This window comes from Phoenix dactylifera, chromosome 7, assembly GCF_051530095.1.
Source record: "Phoenix dactylifera cultivar Ajwa chromosome 7, Ajwa_hap1_PhDact_Kaust_v1.1, whole genome shotgun sequence".
In the NCBI taxonomy this organism is placed as follows: Eukaryota; Viridiplantae; Streptophyta; class Magnoliopsida; order Arecales; family Arecaceae; genus Phoenix; species Phoenix dactylifera.
In genome coordinates, this window is record NC_143196.1 from 22,230,752 (window position 1) to 22,243,181 (window position 12,430).

The 12,430-nt window shown below is 36.8% G+C and overlaps 1 protein-coding gene across 24 annotated transcripts in view; it reads left to right on the forward strand.

The window, feature by feature from the left end:
* The window catches only part of LOC103722523 (uncharacterized), a 50,332-nt gene that overhangs the window by 20,572 nt on the left and 17,330 nt on the right, over nt 1-12,430 (forward strand). For 2 of the 24 annotated variants that reach the window (XR_015967380.2, XR_015967375.2), the window contains exons 1-2: nt 6,824-8,717; nt 8,823-11,716. The gene's annotated coding sequence lies outside the window, so the exon portion shown is untranslated. Of the gene's footprint in view, nt 1-6,818; nt 8,718-8,822; nt 11,717-12,430 lie in introns of those variants that run through there. The other 22 variants (XR_015967379.2, XR_015967381.2, XR_015967364.2 and 19 more) reach the window with 20 other exon arrangements.

The following is a 12,430-nucleotide window of genomic DNA, read 5'->3' on the forward strand; positions in this document are numbered from 1 at the left end:
TATTTTGTATAGTCTCTCATGGCTACCTCTGCAAGATGTGCCTGAAGTTTTACATCATTCATCACCTGTGTAGAGCTCTCTCTGTGTGTGCGTGTGTTGGAGAGAGGGCGATAGAGCGCATGCCGCACGGGCGGGGGAGGGGGCGGGGGGGCGGGTGGTTAGTTTTGGTTGTTCTTCGTTCCTGTAAAGGGCCTGATCCATTCATGCTGTTCTTTAAGAACCCATATGATATAGTGGTTGAATAAAGGATCGGGGAAACATATTGCATTATGAGCTGATGGATTTTTCAGAATTCTAAGGGCCTATTGGATATTCCTACAGGATTGAGCTGAAAATCCTATAGGTATCGGGCTTGTTGACCCATCTAGCTCGCATCGTCTAAGGGCTGCCCAAATCTGAACGTTTGGGCTGCAGGAAGAAAAAAAAGGACCTTTCCTTGGGTTGGTTGATTCATGCTTAAATGGTTGGCCTAATCCACGAATCTTGTAGGATATTTAGCCCAATCTTATAAGAATATCCAAACAGGCCCTAGTACTTATCTAGCTTATTAAAGTGGTAGATGTTTGGGGTAGATGGTAAGTTGTCTCCTTATTTCTAGTCATATCATATGTTTTCTTTTATAGTTGGTTATGAAACATTTTATTTTCTTCAAAGATTTTTGACTTTTACGAAGTTCATGGTTGCAGCTCATTTTGAAGAGGTGCAGGGAGGCTTCACTGGGTCCAGTGGATGAGTGTATATATGGAAATTTGTGGTGTTAGTGTAGGAATTGTTGCCTGTGCCTTTTACATTCCCTGGTTGGTGAGGCCAACAATACACTTTCATGCTATCATTCCTTTTCTCTGCTGTCAGTCAACGTATCCCTATTTCCTTCTTAGTATTAGAATTGTCTTAAATTCTTAATATTTTTTACTTGTATGATTCTTTCATTTGCCTAGTGATTCTATATATAATTTTTTTTAAACTCAGTGATGGGTAACTGTATGAAGAAATTTGTGGTTTGGGTGCTGAGGAGTGTTTCCTGCTCCTTTCTACCCTCCCAATTTGGTGATGCCTGCACTTTCTTTTCTCTGCTATCATTTTATCTACTTTTATTCATACTCCCAAGTTTAGCATTTATGAACAAGATATTTGGAACAAGGAAAAAATCTGGTAATTTTGTCAAAAAGTTTAGAAATAGTTCAAACAACCAAAAATCAGGAACAAAATAACAAAACTAAAAAAAAATGTAAGGTTGTTGTCTTTGGGTTTGTTCATTTTGTCAATAAATTAGTGATACCAGATGGAGGTTTTATTTGAAGATAGAATTTATAATGAAAAGCACCTTTCTTTGGTTCGGTGATCATCATCTTCTCTCCTCTGCATGTCTTTTCTAACGATAGGCACAGCAACTCCAGATGGTCTGTTGTTCTTCAGGCAACTGCATTGCAACTATTGTTAGATGGGAAATGCTATACAGCCCCAATTTGGTCCACAATCTGAGGGGCACCCATATGTTCCCCAGATCTTTGACCAGGTGATGAGGCATGTCTTTTGCCTTTGTTGATGGCACCAATGCCCTCTTGTGGGAGAAGGATTCTACAACGCCTAACCTTATCTCCAAAACTTTTCTGTTCTTTTTCTGTTTTAATGTTCCTGTGAGGACCTGCTCGGGCATGCGTCTAGTCTTACAATGGGTATGCATTGAGAGGTCTTAGCTACTTAAGCAGGGCCACCCAAGGACACTGGTTGACAGCCTTCTGTCTAGCCTAGTTTTAGTGAGGTCTTGGGTCATCACAAATGGTATTAGAGCCAACCCGATATTGTGATATTTGTGATTTTGTGGTCTTAAGCAAGGCCAATGACTCCAGTTGCCAATGCAAGATATATCTAAAGATCATTTGTTCTTTTTTGGGGGGGGGGGGCATATCTATTTTTTCTCATTCTAGTGGCAGAGCAAGCTTGGATGGTCTACATCTCCATAGGCAACTGCTTGCAGCCGCCTGCTGGTTAAGGCACAAAAGAACTTGCAATGCCTTATGTTAAATAGGCATATCTGAGCTTCCTTTTCCCTTGTTTACTTTGTTAAATCTCTGCTTTAACTATTGTTTTTCAGTTTTTAACTTACCGCTGTTTCACTCTGTTTCCAGTAAAAGATTTGAAGTCCCTCAAGAACTAAAATTATATGGTGATGAATGAAGGCATGGGGAAATATATATTGCATTATGAGAAGCGAGGGATCTGGAATCCCTACTATCAGCTCAACCAAGCTGAGAGTCTATATCAACAAAATGCTTGTGAAGCTATAGTGTCCATTTAAACCTTACCTTAGCATCAATTGAAGGATGAGTCCCTGGATGCTCCCTTGATTAGGCATTTCTGTGAACCCATCCAAAATTAAAGGCATAAGAACTTGAATGATAACATCAAAAGGTATTTCCCACCCTTAGAGTCAATTAGGGGACCTAGGCTTTTAAAACTAGGGCTGGCAGATGAGCCAGCTGTTGGCAAGATAGCTCAAGTTTGGCTTGAAATTCTGCTAAGCTTTCACTCGCTCGATTGAGAAATGAGCCGAGCTGAGGTAATCTTAGCTTGCTCAAGCTCGGCTCGTATGAGCTCGAAATGCTAATGTAGAAATGATTATATATATATATATATTATGTTATTTTATTATCATTATATACAAGTAGTTATTTTAGTAATTATAAATTAATATAGATTATCCAGAATAGAATTTATTCTGACTATAAGATTAAAATATAATTGAAATTATTATTCCAACCTATACACACACACATATACATACACTTATATATTGGAAGTTTCAAATAATCTTAAGCTCTCACTAGATCCTTTAACCAAGGTATTCTTAAAGAGCTCGAGCGTGGTTCAATTATAACGTGGGGTAGAGATAGGCTTGGCTTTGCTCATGTTCAGTTCATTTCCGCCCCTACTTCTGACATGGATCCATAGAGGATGCTTTTTTGCTTTCCCTTTGCTTCACTTAGCCTTGTTGGTATGAATGGATGAGTGTCTTGCGAAAAAATATATGCATGAGCTGTGGTTCTCCAATCCATCCCCTACCAAATAGGGATTTTGCAAAAATATAGTGCTAGCTATAGGTTCCTTTTGTACTATTACCATCTATAGCTGCTAGGTTCAAGAAAATCATATACTCATTTATCCTATTCTGGCTAGTTGAGATTTGGAAATTCTTTTGATTGTTATTAGGAAATGTGGAAACCACATCAGTCCTATAATACTTTTCTTTTAGAGTTTATTTTCTGATGCCTTGTTCAAGAATTTTAAGCTACCATGCAGGCAATGGTTGCAAATTCATGTGGATGAGTACCCATCAATCATTGCCGAATCGAGCCGACCCGGTCTTCGACTGGGTCAGTTCTCCAATGGAAAATGGTTCCGACCCCTTAGGGGCCGAAAATTGACGAAATTGGACTGTCCTGTTCGAACTGGTACCGGACCGTATCTCAGTACCGGTTCGACGAACCTTGGTACCCATATAATAATTTTTTATGGTGTTGTCGCTTAGCAAGGTTGACTACCACCTTATTCTGCGACCGGTACGGATCTCGATACCGGTTCGACGAACCTTGGTACCCATATAATAATTTTTTATGGTGCTGTCTCTTAGCAAGGTTGACTACCACCTTATTCTCCAAATTTGGTGATGCTGATTCTGTTGATGAAAATTCTGCTGCTGCTATATCTATTTCAAGCACGACAACACTGTTCTCTTAACCTTTTTTTCCAAGTTCATTTTTTTCCTCACCAAGTGAATCTCAGTTTTCTCTGATTGCTGAGACGATTAAAAAGAATATTCAGATTTTCACAAACTTTATACGTTAATTTAGTTTTTCTGCCCTATGCAAGGAGATGATAGTGCTAGCCTCCAAAATGTGGCAGGCCAATGTGTTATCCAAAATCAAGGAGAATAGGGGAATTCATATTCAGAGAAAAGGAAAAGAAATAATTTGCCTAGCCTGAAAGTGGGAGATAAGGCAGGGAATCACTAGATCTAACTTTTTCTTTCTTTGATATGCATATTTCTCATTATTTTCTTTAGGATTAATCACTTACTAATTTTTCCTAATTTGTTGTAACCCAAAGCTCCTATATTAATAGGACTGTCATATTCTCCCAATGTAGCATTAGGTACTACATGTTTTTCTTGTCATTCACTTGCTCTTAAGTTTTAGCTGACGTGGTTTTTGCTTTTCTCTATCTTATATGGCATCTAAGGATCTCTCTTTTAAGCCTTAGTATTCTGTCACTATATACAGATTTGTTAGAATGATTGAACAAATTTCATAAAATTTGCAAGAACTGGCACATTAAAATGAAATAGGTCCATACTCTGGTTTTTTCTTTTTCCCAAATTTCTAGGAATTCAAAATTTTATACTAATGAATGTGGTGTGAAGATAAAACTAAAAGACTAGATGGTCAGAATGCCATCTCCAAAAGCATTCATCGGTTAAAAACAGGTAATTGAGTTTTTGTTTTCTTCGAGGTTTAAATGGTGCGCAATATACGGTATACTGAGTCATTTATACAGTTGAACTGAACGAGACAGAAGGTAATAGGAATCATGGTGCTGGGTTGTTCCTTGCGATATATAGGAGCTTCACATGAACAAAAACTTGGACTTTACATTTTGATGGAGTACATGATGTAGACTAATGAGATCTGGCTTGAAGACAAAAAGAATGCACTGAGAGATGAGATTAAGAAAGCATCTTGACGTAAGTATATTGCTGGAGTAGTGCAACATGATTGGAATAGACAAATGTCTGTACATTAAGATGTTCTTCTCACAGCAGTCATGCTACTTTTATCTTGTTCAAGCACAATATTCTTTTTTTTTATGAAGACAATATTCTAATTTTTAGATCAAACATTGTCGACAATTCAATGTATTTCACTGCAAAATATATTTAAAGGGATTTTTTTAGACCTTTCTATGAAATTCCAAACATTGGAAGTCATGATATTAGCCATCGACTGGAAATTGCAGCAAACAAGCTTGATTGCTTGTTCATGTATCAAATTACGATGTAAAACATCTTTCCTTGGAGGAGTCAAGAATGAATGGACATTTAAACTTAGTACATGGGCTAATATCACAACTTACAAATGTTTGGAATTTAACACTCACCATCCTAGGATTTTTGGGATACATCTTTGTTTTTTTTTCAGAGCTCTCAAGACTGAGTGCTTTTGTAGCTGGAGTTTTCTCCTCTTTGGTACTTCATCATTAATGAAAGTTTTTCCAATCTTCTCTGCCCATGGGCGTTGGCTGTGGTCTCTTTGGTTTTGCTTTATAATCTCTGGATCTAGTTATTTTTTGCATAAGCACACGCGCACACAGAGAGAGAGAGAGAGAGATCTATCCGATATAACTTAAGTTTGATATGCTAGAAAATTTGTCTTCAAAATCTGTCTTGCTTTTGAATGTATTGATGGATGTTCATGCTTGTCATGCATTTTGATACTAAGAATGGTTCTCAGGGATCTAGGTGCCCCTTTTATGCTAATTTCCAAAGCATCAGAGATTTTTTTTGAGATTGTATATTCACTCGTCGGCAGTTGTATATTTGTGTATGAATCAGTCCTTGTTTGCTGGATGAGCAGTGATCAACCAAGCCATTTTCCCAGACTCTATGAATGACAGCAAATCAAAGTGGTTACCAAGTGTTTCAGGATTGAGGATATTTCATTTGCTGCAATGAAGAATCACTTGCATGGGATGTCATTGAGATTTGCTATCAAGCTAGTTATCCAATCTTCTTGCAGCATGAGCTGTGTAATGCACAATATTTTATGGATGAAAGGATTCATTTAAAGGTTTCCCTACTATGTATAATTGTAATATAGGTAATATTCTAGAGGGGAAACCAATCCTAACCATTGCTTCTTAAATTGTAGAGACGAAAAGTAAAACTAGCTTTACTGGTAAATTGGATGCAGCATGGATTTGTTCGGTCAGAAAGATTTGTCTGCAAGACCATTATATGTATTTCTACAGCTAGACTACTGGTTGTCCCTGTTGTGTTTTCTCTGTTTCTGCTCAGGCCAAGGCTGCATATAATGGCTGTTGTATTGGTCTAATGGCTTTTATGACAGATTCAGAGGGTTCCTGTTATGTTTTGTTAATGTTATTAATTTAAATTAAAAATGCCATATAGTTGTTTTTTTATGTTGAATGTTGCATAAAGGAGATAATGGCAAGCATAAGCTATAGGAATATTTCTTGCTTAGATAATGGGTTTCCTAAGGCAGTAAGGCTACATTTGATTTGGGGATAAAGGGGATTTCTCAGGGTTTATCCCTGGAATAAGCGGCAAAAACATTGTGCTGTCGGCTGAATAACTTTATCACTTTTATTCATTCAAATTCTCATGATTACATTTGTTCCAGGTAATTTATACCTAGCTCCTATGGTTCAAATTTAAACCCAGTAGAACTTTGTTTCAATGTCCTATCTTATCCCCTCAATTATTAGAGAATGATCAATTTAGGCTTCACCACAACATCAAAAATACAATACAGTACAATATAAAATATATAGTACAATATATTATAATATATTATAAATATAGTATAATGATATGATATCATAACATATTATCATATAATATTGTACTATATGAAATATTATTATAATCTCATTACAAACGTAGTACTATATGGTACAATATTATAGTGTTGTATGATATTATATTGTATTATAAAATTATTTAACATAATATGATATAATACTAAATTATAATGAATTTGTTATAAAATTCAATACTATATAATAAAGTTTTGTCTGTACCATTTTGGTAGCTTATTGATACGTTGATACATTGACTCGGCATGTCTTCTGTAACTTGTATTAGTTTGGTACGGTATGATTCATCCGATATAATGGATACAGTGTACCATGAAATATAATATCATCATCATATTATATACAATATTGCAATCTATTATAATATCATAATATAATAATTTATTGTTATATTATTATATTTATTACTATATTATTATGTTATAGTATTATTATCATGATATATTATTATATTATTATGTCATATAATATATTATTATATCATAGAATAATAAGGATTTGAAAGGCAAATTTGTCCAATTTTATAAATAATATCCTTATTGTTTTCTTATCCCCTGCTAAAACCTAAATCATCCCGTCAACATATAAATATACATATTGAATAATAGAAACCATTGCTTTGTACACTATCATGTTTTTTCGAAACAAAATTTAAAATTTAGATATATTTATTCTGGTATAATTTTCCTATGTATATTTTTTCTTATAAAAAAAAAAACCTCATATCAAATCCAAACCTAGACCAAGTATTTTTTTTTTTCCTATTGATATATTTGTTTTTAAAGATATATATAATTTCTTAGAATGAAATAATAACTTTTTAATTATCGTTCAAGAAAACTGTTTCTTTTTCATGCAACCAAATGTACTCTTGAAAAAAAAAAGTCCGTTATTTGGGAATGTCTGTGTTGTCTATATTCTAAGCCATGAATTACAGACTTATCTACGTAATGGTGGATAGGAATGCGGGATCTGATCAAATTTATCAATTATAGTTTTATGTCAAAAAGAGTGTTTTTAGTAAGAATCTCAGAAAGGGTTTATCAATAATGGAAGATTAGGCGGGCGTGCCGCACATTAAAAAAAGCGGTCGCAGAGTTACCACCGGACGGCGAGATTAGATCACGCCATCACTCTCCCTTTGTCCGGATCCTTAGTGCTCACCTTCTCTCTCTGCTGCAATTGTCTGAAGACCAAGAGAGCAGAGTGGAGAGGGGGAAAGGTAAGAAGTTACGGACTGGACGGGTGTGTTTCATTAAAAAAAAGAAGAAGGTGGAGAGGTGTCAATCGCTCTTTGATATGGGAGACGTGGTGCACGCAGTGTAGGATATAATTTCTCCTTGAGGGCCCCGATGGAAACATCTTCTCTCATCCTTAATATGTATTCATGTCTTCCTCTCGGAGTATAGGCTTGGCGAACTCTAGACGGCCTGCGGTTAGGCAACCGAGTTGGAGCCTTTGTTCCATGTCTTTACTTTTTCCCTCTCCCTCCTTCTCTCTCTGTCTCTTCCTGAATAATGGCTTTGCATACGCAGACGCGTCTTTGCTGAAAAACCTACATGGTTATTGACTCTGCAAGCAAGAGAAAATCACTCAAAAAAGTCCCTCAGCGTCTTGCACCATTTACTTTGCTTCATTGCATGGCACAACTCACCTCGCTGATTCATGATTTGGAATTACCAAATCAAGATTTGGTGTGTGTGTGCGCGCGTAATGGGCTCTTGGAAGCATTTCTTTGCAAGATCCCCGGCGTGGGTCGGACCGGAGCGACGATCAGCAGCAGTGCTCTATTTATAAAGAGGCTATGATGACTGCCAGAGCGAGATGCGCCTAAAGAGGCTTCTTGGTTTAGTAAGAGAGAGAGAGAGAGAGAGAGAGAGAGAGAGAGAGAGAGAGAGAGAGAGAGAGAGATGGAAGTGAAGCATTCCTGTTCATCTTGTTGTAGTGGCAGGGCAAGCTTGGACGGTCTGCTACACCGCAGGCAACCGCTTGCAGCCACCTCATGGTTAAGGTGCAGAGGAACTTGCAATCCCTTATTTTCCAATGGCAGATCTGAGCCTTCTTTTCCTCTTTCCCTTGTTCGCTCTGTTTGGCCTCTGATTTAAGTACTGTTTTTAAGTTTTTCTTTTATTTTTTTAAATTTTTCTACACCTGGTGACCTTTGAAAGATTTGATTTGTTCCTGACGTCCCTTGTTAACCAAAATGATAGGGTGATGAATGAAGGATTGGAGAAATATTTTGCATTATGAGAAGCCAGGTTTCCGGAATCCTTAATAAATATTATCAGCTCCAGCGAACTGACAGACCGTATCAGCTGAAGCATGAAGCTACCGTGTCCATTTAAGCATTGGCTTAGCATCAACTGAAGGACCATCCAGAATTAAAGGCAAAAGAACTTGAATGATTGCATCAGAAGGTATTTCACACCCTGAGAGTCAGGTATGGGACCTGGGCCTCACCTTCTTCCTCCATATATCTATCGCGGATGATGATTTCTTCCTTTCCCTGGGCTTCACTCAGTCTTGTCATGTATGAACACATTGGTGGGTCTTGCAACAATATATGCATGAGCTGTGGTTCATCTTTTTCTCCCCCGCTCCATTCCCCCCATTCCCCACCAAATAAGGGAATTTGCAAAACATATTTCTGTCTTCTTAAATGAAAGTTTCCTTTTGGACAACAGCAGTCTTTTGGGATGGTTTTTGGAGCGAGATATATCATAAAGATTGGTTAATTATATTTGCAGTTCAAAGTTACATGTTGTTGGAGAAAGTTGTATCCTCATTATTCAGTATGATGGAGCTCTCTCCGAACGAGAGAATCCAACCAAGAGGTAGGAAAACAACTGAAAAATTCTACATTTTTCATTTTTGTATCCTTTTGAGACCCAACTTTAAATGTGAAAAATGCTGTGGATACCTCTTAGCTGCACGTGAATAGTTTTATATTTATAAAGTGGCTGTGATGATTACTATGCTTACAGTATTCTCTGAATTACTGAAAAATTCTTGTATTATTTCTTTGAATTATTCTTCAGAAACAAATTAAATCCAGAACTTTTCATTTATTTTCAAATCACACACAAATTTTATGATTTATTCACGGGATATTCAAGACTAATTTAATAATTTTTTATCTTACCAATTAAGGATACCATTTGTTATTGATGTTTTCACGATAATTTATCATTGTTGCCTCTCATATACTTATTTTTGAGTAAATAAGTTTGCAAATATATTAGAAAGTATTTTTCTAGTTTTACTGTTTATTTCTAATTTTTGGTTATCTGAAATCATTCCAATTTTTTTTGACAAATTTGCCAGATGTTTTACGAATTCTGAATCATTACCCCTAGCTGAATTGCAGCCATTGTTAGATAGGAAGATGGCGGGAGGGATTCTGAGTCTTCAATCCTATCTTTACTTTCTATCCTTATGCTAATCTATTAGCTTTGAAGACACGTCCAAGATGAGAGGTCTATTGTTGGTTCTCTTGCTCAAGCTTATGACAACTGATGGGGCTTTAGGGAAATCTTGGTTTCTACAAATGGCTGCCCTCTCTCAAATCTCATAAGTTTGTCAGTGTCATACATTCCCCAAATATCATGGGGTTCGGGGCGTGTTTTTAAGGCTAAATTTCTACTTAAAAATGGTATGTGGAGCCAATATATTGTCCACTTGGTTACTTGTCCAATATGACATAAGGTGAGTTTACTGAGAGAGCAATAACATTTTCCTATTTAAAATGCACTTCTTACTATCCACTTAACACTGGCCCAATGGGAATCTAATGGGAGGTTTCCAAGAGACGTGCTTGTAGGAGAGAGATTTCTCTCACTGGATGCAACAGAAAAGTTTTGAAAGTTACCTTTTAAAAGTGGTCTTTCCTTTCTCTCACTCTCTCTATCTCTCTTCTTTTTGTTCTAGTTGTTGTTCTTATGTTGGTGGTGGTGCTTTAGCCAAAGAGTAATGCTAATGCACCAAATGACGGTACCAAGAAAAGTTCTGTTCCATGTGAAAAATTGATAGCGAGTAGGGCAATGGGCTGATTTTTGCAAAAGATTATGTTATGGGGTTCCTGAACAGTTCTCTTGCCACATGGGGATAAAATGATTGATAAGGCTGAGGGGATTTGTTCTCATATTTGTTGCTCCATTATGTGGCACATTTCATAATGTAAATTCAATGAGAGCAATTTTGAAGAATACAACACACTTTCTGAGTGATTTTTTGAGTTACATTTTTGGGTTACTGAAGTATTTTTATTTTGGAATTGGCAAATCAGTATTTATGGTTCTGGTGAGCTTTGGGAGTGCACATAACAGGCACCCTTAAGCATTCCCCTTCCCAAATCATCTATTTGGCTGGGTCCAAATCAAGGATCCATGCCAGTGTATATGACATTTAAAAGGAGGCTGTGATGACTGCTAGTGCAAGATGCGCCTAAAAAGCACTTTTCTTTGATAGAGAGAGAGAGAGAGAGAGAGAGAGAGAGAGAGAGAGAGAGAGATGGACTTGAAGCATTTCTAGTATTCTTCTTATTATAGCAGCAATACTCATTTAGCCAACCCCAACTAGTTTGAGATCAAGGCTTAGTTGAGTTGAGTTGAGTTCCTGTTGCAGTGGCAAGTTAAGCTTGGATGGTCTGATACTCTGCAGGCAACTGCTTGCAGCCACCTGGTGGTTAAGGTGCAGAGGAACTTGCAATTCCTTTCTTTTTAAAATGGCAGATCTGAGCCTTCTTTTCATCCTCCCCTTGTTTACTATGTTGAATCTCTGAATTAAGTACTGCTTTTCAGTTGTTTTTCTTCACATTGTTGCATGTGAAAGACTTGGTTTGTTGCTGAAGTTCCTTAATAACTAGAATGATATGGCGATGGATGAAGGATTGGAGAAATATATTTTGCATTATGGGCAACTAAGGTTCTGGAGTCCCTAATACTTGCTATCTGGTCCACCAAGCTGAGAGACTATATCAATCAAACACTCATGAAGCTGTCGTGTTCATTTAAGCCTTGGCTTAGCATCAAATGAAGTACCATTGAGAATTGAATGAATGAAAGCTTGAATAATAGCAAGAGGCATTTCACACCCCCAGAGTCAGGTATGTGACTTGGGCCATGCTTCTCTTCCAACATATATCTATTGCAGAGAATGCTTTCTTTCTCTCCCTGGGCTTCACTCAGCCTTGTCATGTATGAATGAGCAATGCTATGGTAACTCAGAAAAATCACTCAAGAAAGTCAACGTAGTTGTCTTGCACCATTAATGTTGCTTCATTATGTGGCACAATTCACAATGCAAATTCAAAGTGAACAAAAATAATATAACACACTGGCTGAGTGCCTTTTTGTGCTATATTTTGAGTTAATAAAGCATTTTAATTTCTTTCGTTTGCCCTTTCTTGTTCTTGTGGTGGCGGTGGTGGTGGTGTTGATGATAGTGCAACAACTTTTTGAGGTCATTTATTGGCCTTCATATTGGTTTAGCACATGATTGATGCTACAAAGTAGGGCTAAAAGTGGATCGAATATAGATCGTTTGTCAGTATTATCCATATCCGTTTGTTTATATTTGGAGAATATGGATGTGGATATGGATACTTGATGACCCAAAGATTGATTTAAAGATTGATTTTGATGATCACAAAACCTTGAAGTATAAATACTAATGTTTGTGTTGCAAGAAGAAAGACAATTTGTTTTGCAAGGAACATAGCAAGTTGGAGAAATACAAGAAGGCCTCAAAAGCTCTCAAGAAAAGTTAGAAGAAAGCTACAATTTATTGGCCCAAGTTTCAAGTTCAAAGGATTTAAGTT